This window comes from Aplysia californica, unplaced genomic scaffold (assembly GCF_000002075.1).
Source record: "Aplysia californica isolate F4 #8 unplaced genomic scaffold, AplCal3.0 scaffold00083, whole genome shotgun sequence".
NCBI classification, from domain to species: Eukaryota; Metazoa; Mollusca; class Gastropoda; order Aplysiida; family Aplysiidae; genus Aplysia; species Aplysia californica.
Genome location: NW_004797353.1, coordinates 1,092,145 through 1,098,850, shown reverse-complemented (window position 1 = coordinate 1,098,850; position 6,706 = coordinate 1,092,145).

The window sequence follows — 6,706 nt, the reverse complement described above, 5'->3', positions numbered from 1 at the left end:
GAGAGAGAGAGAGAGAGAGAGAGAGAGGGGGGGGAGGGAGACAGGCAGAGAGTTAGATGCTATTAATGCAGAATTTCATTGTTATTTCCAAGTAAGGTAAAGTTACATGTACACATAATATATGATTAAGAGTTGTCATCGTCATTACAAAGACAACTATTCTTATAGGATTCAAAGTTCTTTCGGGGACTCTCGTGGCCTAGAGGTAGAGGTGTTTGCCTTTCATTCAAAGGTCTCGGGTTCGAAAGATTTTCCTCTCTAAAATTGTCTGCTTCCCCCCCTTCCTGCTCTCTAGCAATTTTCTGTCGTCTGCTTTTGTCTCCACTTTCTGCCCTCACCCCATCACTTCCTTTGCTCCATCCTCTGGGCTCCTGAAACTTTCTGCAGCCTTTCTTTTACTTCTCTTTGGCTCCTTCTTACTGCTGTCTTTCAGCCACACCCCTGAACTTATGGTAAGTAGGATCTACATCTAACTTTCTCGGGCAAGGGCAAAATACGTCGGAGGTCCTGTACAAGTAGCGCCCGTTAAAGATCCCTTGGCGGTCCAAAATTTACAGAGTAGGCTTCGGCCCCAATCCGGGCAAAATTCAAAATTTCCTTCCAACTGAAAATGTTTGGTGTGTCCCGAGCGCTCATATGACCTTATGCAGTTGGGAGCGCCGTAAATCACTGACCAATTTTTTTAAAAGTTCTTTCTTTGTGATCACATTTGGGCCCTCGAAGTGGACATTCTCAAAATGCGGAGAGGCCTAGTTGGTTACTTTCAATGACGTGTATGCGTTTAACACCCCTGTCAACATTACATGTATATTTGCTCTTTAACGGAGGGACTTCCGAATTTAACGGCCGACTCCGATGAAAGCCTTGAAAACTCAAAAACCAGGAAAACGACCCAAGCTCAAGAACATCCCGCCAGGGATTCGAACCAGGGCCATCCGCTGAGTCGTCCAGATTGACTGAAAAGGTTATCGACCCCTAAACAGCATGCGGTCGCATTCTTTTTTTTTTTCGCTCTCGGAGGTATCAAATATCTTGCTAGTAATAACCCCACGTGAAGCAAATTTCTGGTTGGACAGAAACCCGGTCTATTTTTGCGCGCGAGTGTGTGTGCGTGGGGGGGGGGGGGGGGGGCTGGAGAAGAGGAAATCACCACCACAGGGATGACCATGTTTCCTGCTGACGAATCGTGGGTGCAATCATTATTCACCCCCGCCCCCCACTCCTTTGCCCCTAGAACTTCCAGGGGGTCCTTAGAGTGGGGGGGGGGAGGGGGGGGGGCGAGGGTAGTCTCCACATCATGTACGTCTATCTGAACGTGGTAAACTACTATCTAGTCCGAATGTTCCAGCCAGAAGAAAAAAACAAACAAAACGACGAAGTAGTAGTCACTTGCGCGCGCTTTGCTGTAGTACATACTTGTTTGTTTGGGGGGTTTTTATGTGTGTGTTTATTTAAATCTGTTTCTGATGATGATGATGATGATGATGATGATGATGATGATGATGATGATGATGATGATGATGATGATGACGACGACGATAATGATGACGATGATGGTGATGGTGGTTGTGGTGGTAGTGCCGATGACGTTGATTCATATGTTGAAGTCATGAAGGGTCAATGCAGGACAACAGTAACAAAAAAATAATAAAAAAAGTCACCAACATCTTCATACTCATCCGCGGGCGGGTGTAACAGTTAGACGTTTTCCGTCGCACACAGGAGAACCTGGCTCGATTCTCGAGAGGAACACATTTTTTTCGAGTATTTCGGTCTTTCTGCTGGGACGTATTGTCAATCCCTCTCAGCCCGCATTGGCCCAAACAAGCACGATTAAAGCCCGCCACGTGTACGTACGGTATGTACATTGTGTCGACGGAGACACAAAAATTCGTACATTAAAAAGTGATATTATAACTCCTTCACGCTAGAAGCGCATAGTGCAAAGAAAGCAACAATAAAGACTCACCGTACGCTCATAAGTTCTTAGGAAGTTGCGAGCCCCGCAAAACATTACCAGAACAAAAATAAAAACAACAACAACAACAACAACAACAACAACAACAACAGCAGCAACAATAATAACAATAACAAAAGACTCGGCGTAGAGAAATTCAGTTAATTTAATAAATATTATGCCGCTGTCCATTCACTTGTACGCACATCTGCGTGGGCACATAACAGCCATGTCTTGACAACACGCACTGGGATTGAAATGCTATTGACCTTAAAGAATACACAAATTATTATTTTTTTGCCCTGCGTAAATCGGAACCGTTGACCGATTTCGGCCCCTTGCTTAATAAAGTAAAAAAAAGCGACTTTGCTTTGTTTTTGTTTTTGTTTTATTTTATTTTGAAATATTCTTAATGAGAACTTTTCGTTTAATTTTCGTCAGAGTTGCATGACAATTGCAAGACAATAAATGATGTCGTATAAGTTTAAGTGCTAGAGATTAGAGGTGTTACAAGAGATTAACGAACACGAAAAAGAAGGAGAGATTAAGGACAATAGATGTTTGATTGGAAGGAAGGAGCAAAAAGCACACCAGAGCACCCGCCAACCACCCCATGAGTATTTTACGCACCATTGACACGAATTAGACAATGAATTTAGCAACCGTACCTGTGGGTCGGGGCCAGCCCATGAGAACGACATTCCAGTGCAGTTTGTTTTTTCCCCCAGCGCAGTAAAATGTTGCTCCTCTGTCAAGGGTCTCAGTCTGACAGGGATAGAACGTGCCGGCAGAAAGACCGAGATACGTGTACTCGACAACAAATCACCTTTCACGGAGATCATCGATCTTGGGTCTCCCGCGTGCGACGCTAGGTGCGCTAACCGCTATATCACAGAAGTTGGTCGACCTTGTTTGAACGCACACAATAATATTAAGATCTTTTTTCCTAAGTGTTTTACGGCGCTCGCAACTGCATAAGGTCATATGAGCGAGCAGAACACGTTAAACATGTTTAGTGGGTAGGAAATTTTGAATTTTGCCTGGTGGCGGCCGAAGCTTACTCCTATCGATTTTGGACCACCAAGGGATCTTTAACGTGCCCAACTTGCACATGGAACCTCCGAACTTTTTCGCCCTTGTCCGAAAAGACTAGGTGTAGATCTTTCCTATCATAAGATCAGGGGTGTGGCTGAAAGACAGAAGTAAGAAGGAGCCAAGGAGTAGCAGTAGAAAGGCTGCAGAAAGAGTCAGGAGCCCAAAGAAAGTGCAAAGGAGGTGAGGGGGGTGGGTGGTGGAAAGTGGAGACGAAAGCAGACAACAGAATATGGTTAGAGGGCAGGGAATGATGTGAAAGAAGAAAATCTTAGATAAGACAATTTTCCGTTGCTGTCCGGATTCAAACCCACGACCTATTGAATGAGAGGGGAACACCATATCCTCATGACCACGAAAGCTCCTTTACAATGTTTACACTACAATGCGATCGCCTTTCAACAATTATTGCAACATAGCATATATTAAGAGATGTTGCCACTGATATTTTAGGTGGGTTGTGGGCCAAGTTTGGTCCAAATTATCAGATTTTTAATGTCATATTTTCTAACACTTCAATTATAGTAAAAATATATTCCTGATACTCTGGAAAAAAAAGTATTTTTAGTGCTAAATTTGACCGTAACCTATTACAAATAATCCAGTGAAACAAGAAGTTTGAAAGATTAATTACACCTTTCCACGTGAAGAAAGTGTGCACACACATCTATGCGTGCACATAATTTTCTACGTATTCTCTGGTAGGACACGTAAACTACGCATTGTTGTAAAGCTTAGTTTTGTTGCTTATGAAGAGATAATCTTCACTTCGATACTATCAAAACCCAGCAACTACTCATAATGGGTTTCCCCCGCAACAAATGTATTTTTTTAATTTGCCTCGGCTAACCTAGCAGTTGTTGACCTCGTTTTTATATGGTCACATTGTGTTTTATTGGGGCAAGGAGAAGCACATCTACACAACAATGGTCATTTATTGCTGGGATAACGTAAAACAGACAGACAAACAAAACAAAAAAGAGAGGGACAGTAAAAAAGCAGGACCTACCAGTGGTGTCCTCCAACAACTCACCCTATGGTTGTTAACCTCGTTTATACTGGGTCTCATTTTGATTCTCTTGGGTAAAGAGAAGCACATCTACACACTAATGGTCATTAAGTGCAGGGGAAAAGTAAGTTAAACAGACAGACACATATAATAGAGAGAAAGGAAGGAAGTAGGACCTCCCAGTGGCGCCTACAACCACCCACAGTAATATCTTCCAACGAAAGCCTATCGGTCAAATGAACTCATTGGTTATTGTATATTATGTTTAAGGCCCCTTTCTCAACTGCCTGCTTATTAAAGAGGCGAGATCTCTGAATCGCAAGTCCATCTCTGATAGGACCAAACTAGATGGATGGAGAGCCTTTAAAACTCCCCAAAACGACTCAAGTTCAGAACAAGCTGTTGGGGTAAACGGACTGGATCTGTATGCATGATTAGATCATATCGTTTCGAACCGGGGAATGCTGCTGGCCAGTGCACACTGCATCAAGACATTGTACAACTCGCATCAAAGTGTCCCTACGTGGCAGATTTAACCTCTCTAAGATGGTTTGTTCGTTTATTGTTTACTTGAGTGAAGACAAGAACATCGACACAATAATCGTCATCTAATACTTGGAAAAATAAAACCGTTCTAGTTTTAGTAACAGTTCTACGCACTTGTAACAAAATAGGCAATATAGGTGCCGAAGATTAGAGGGGTTATAAGAGAGTAACAAACGCAAAAAAGGAGGGGATATAAGGATGATAAATGTTGGATGGGAAAGAAGGAGCAAACCACACTAGAGCACCCGCCAACCACCCACAAAATAAGACCTACATACAGACAGGCCGAAACAACATAGGGAAAGTAAAAAATTTTGAGGACCTCAGATAAAACAAATTATATCAACTTTAGATTTGCTCAAATTGTGCAGTGAGCGCTGGGTGTTAAAATAGACTATCCAATTAAGTTTTCAGTTTTTATGTGAGTACTAGCAAGACGAAAAGGTCACATATGTGCAGAAAATTAGAGAGTTAAAATGTTTAATGTGTTCAGCGGGCTCAGACGACCTTATGCAGTTGCGAGCGCCGTAAAACACCTATACATTATTTTTTTTAAAGAAGATTAGAGACGAAACTATTACTAGACATCTTAATGCAGGTGTATTTACATCTCAGTAGACACAATTTTAATCAAAGAGGCGGAGAGCTTCCGACCGTACCTGTCAGGGTCACTTGGAGCTGATGAGAATACTATAAAACCCAAGCAGAAAGAAGAGATACTGGTTAAAAGTTCTTGCCACTCGGGAATCGAACTTCAGTCTCCTAAACACTACACCACAGGCCGATAGTTACTTACTGCAGAGAACAACCCACTAAAAAAAAGGAGGACAGATTGATAAAGACGACAGATATTTGACAGCAAAGAAGGAGCAAGCTACACCCCCGAGGACCCTTAAAACCACCCACAATACATCCAGACAAATAAACGTCCCGAACAAGATCCTTCTCCCCGATGGATGGGTTTGTTTGCTCACCTCGAGAGTCGCGCGCGCAATATGAAGTCTTTGTGACTCACCGCCTGTGGAATGAGCCGCGAGCCGAAACCAAAATGGGAAAGTTGAGCATGACATTGCCCTCCCCTAGAATTACCAAGTTCAATCTGCTCAGTACCTAGATTAGAGAAATTTGACCTCTACGTTTTTAAGTTTCACAATACAACATGTCAAGCTTTTTTCGAATACAATTCTTTCTATATCTTGATATCCACTCCAAATAATCTTACGATTTTGATAGAGCAGATAGAACATATTTTGGTGACCTCAAAGTCTTAGTAACGAACACGGCAGAAAATGTCAGACAGAACTTGGCAATTCTAATGTAGCGATTGGTCATCATACTATGCCCCATCGATATCTACATGATGAGACATCCCAAAAAGTCAGCTTCACGTGAGAGTGGTTATATTATTACCTTTACCGAAAGGCCCAGCCTTGCGGTTTATTTGAGAGAGTGATAACCTTCCCCGCTTGTATCGTTATGTGAGACAAAGCAAATCAAGTGCATGTACTTAGTTCTAGTTATCAGTCAGAATCTTCACAAATATGGTCGCCTTTAAGCACAAGGGGGCTATCCCGAAAAATGCTGTTTTGAGAAAATTGAAGATAAAGTTTTTGCCCCTTGTTCAGTTCCTTTAAGAGACAAGAAGAGTTTTCTCTATAACCAAATAAATATGCACACAAATGAAACCAAACTTCTCCTATAGGTAGGACAATGCCCACTTTGGTGTGAGTCAAGAGTTTTGGAAACCTCGAAATCTTGGTTAAACCGCTTGTACTTAGAAGCGACAATAATATCGTCTCAAGTGAGGGTTGCTAAAAGTAAATCCCCATTTGACATAATTTTCGTTTCAAGCATTTGCTATTTCGAAGTAACTTCTGTTCTCCTTTTAGAACCCGTTCATTAACAACTCAATTTATGAACGCAAGCCAGAAGGTACAAGTATAGAAGTCTATCACACAATTAGACAGCCATTATGTTGCTAAAGAACGCTTGGAATAAATTTAACCATTCTAAAACCGCGGTGGCCAAATATGGCCATAATCATGCCATATCTCTCTCTCTCTCTCTCTCTCTCTCTCTCTCTCTCTCTCTCTCTCTCTCTC